The sequence below is a fragment of the Cebus imitator genome, unplaced genomic scaffold (assembly GCF_001604975.1).
Source record: "Cebus imitator isolate Cc_AM_T3 unplaced genomic scaffold, Cebus_imitator-1.0 Scaffold0, whole genome shotgun sequence".
Lineage (NCBI taxonomy): Eukaryota > Metazoa > Chordata > Mammalia > Primates > Cebidae > Cebus > Cebus imitator.
The window spans coordinates 15,318,227-15,320,316 of NW_016107315.1; positions in this window are offsets into that span (position 1 = coordinate 15,318,227).

Sequence of the window (2,090 nt, forward strand, 5' to 3'; positions counted from 1 at the left end):
TATTTCTGTTATGGGGGCTGGGAAGTATAAGATTGAGGGGTCAGCATTTGGCGAGGACCTTGCTGTGTTATCCATGGCAGGAGGCAGAAGGGCAAGAGAGGGTGAGAGGGGGCCAAACTTAATCTTTTACAGTGGCACCAATCCCTCCTGTGACAGTGGATCCATCATGGCCTAATTGCCTCTTAAAGGCCCTGAAGCCATCCTCACAGGAATAACAAGAATTACATGCTGGGTTCTGGACAAAAATATAGTTATAATTAAGCATTAATCAGGCTGCACTTTAGCCAATCTCCTGGTAACCCAAAGTCAAATGAGAGTAGATCCTGTGACTCTGGCCCTGGAGTCATGTGGGGGGGGGTGGGGATGGTGCTGCACCCCTATTGTTCCTCTAGGTAAGACCACTCATGTTAGAATCATGACTTTTTGTTTAAGAGTTGTTTAAGATGTTCTTCATATCCTGAATTCCAGTGGAAAGAATGCCAACCAGTTTAAAGACCCCCCCCCACCCCCAACCCACACAGAGGAGCCAAATGAGTGTGAGTATGTAGTTTCTTCATTTCCCCATTCTATGACTTCACTCTGCACTCTGACCAATCAGTACCGCCTGGGTTGGGGTCTCTACGACCGGGCAGCTCTCAGCATACCTATGTAACAAACTTCCATGTTCTGCACGTGTACCCAGAACTTAAAGTATAATAAAAATACTAATAATAATAAGAAGAACAAAAAAGACAGATTATCACTGATCATTATAGCAAGGACAAATTTAGAAGACTTATTAAACTTACCTCGGTGGGGAGGGGTCAAGATGGCAGACTGGAAGCAGCTCTGGTCTGTGGCTGCCAGCAAGAAGAACGCGGAAGGTGGGTGACTTCTGCATTTCCAGCTGAGGTACCCAATTCATCTCTGTGGGACTGACTAGATGGTTGGCATGACCCACAGAGAGCAAGAAGAAGCAGGGTATTGCTTCACCCTGGAGCTGCACAAGCAGGGGCACCTCCCTCCCCAGCCAAGGGAAGTGGTGAGGGACAGTGCTACCCACCAAGGCTACTAAGCTTTTCCCAAGGATTTTTGCAATCCGCAGATCAGAAGATTCCCCTCGTGAGCCTACACCAGCAGGGCCCTGGGTCTCAAACACAAAGCTGGGCAGAACAACGGCAGCCGCACCTGTCTGCAGCTGTTTGGGCAGGTGCTGAGCTGCAGTTTTTACTTACTCCAGCAGCACCTGGAACTCCAGGGAGGCAGGAGGAACGTCCACTCCTGTGGAAAGGGAACTGTAGCCAGGGAGCCAAGAGGTGTCGCTCAGAGGGTCCCACTCCCACGGAGCCCTGCAAGCTAAGACCCGCTGGCTTGAAATCCCCGCTGCCAGCACAGCAGTCTGGAGTCCGCCTGAGACAACTGAGTTCCCAGGGGGACAGGCAACCGCCATTAGCGAGGCTTTAGTTGGAGGTGTTCCCTTGACAGTGCTAAGGAGACTAGGAGGTCTGGACAGGGTGAAATTCCCCACAGCGCAGCAAAATGGCTGTTGCAGATCATGGCCAGACTGCCAGAAATATAGTGTATTGATTTGTTGGTGATTTAAAATCTTTAATATTCATAAATCTATTTATATTTCTCCAAATTTTAATGTATTATTATACACGAGTAAAAAATATACTATCATCATCAAAAATAAATAAATATGTTTATTTTTAATATTCTCTTTTTTTATTATTATACTTTAAGTTCTGGGGTATATGTGCAGAACATTCAGGTTTGTTACATAGATATACGCTTGCCATGAAGAGTAACATTAGGAGAAATATATTTATTTTAAATACGGAGACTAGTTAACAGCATCTTCTGTGGTCTATCTGTGTTAGTCACATACTTTCTCTTTTAGTTTTAGAATATATGGCTAGATACAGAACACGGATGGAATAAGTTTTCAAACAGTATTTTTTAGAGGGCTGTGGAATTGAATCAAAATATCTTCCTTCTATGAATGTTTCTAGCCAATGTTTAGTAAAGAAGCTGCAGAACTTCTCAATTCTACCGTCTCTTCACTTTTAATTCATAAGAGTTCTAAATATTTACAGTGTTCCTGAGGT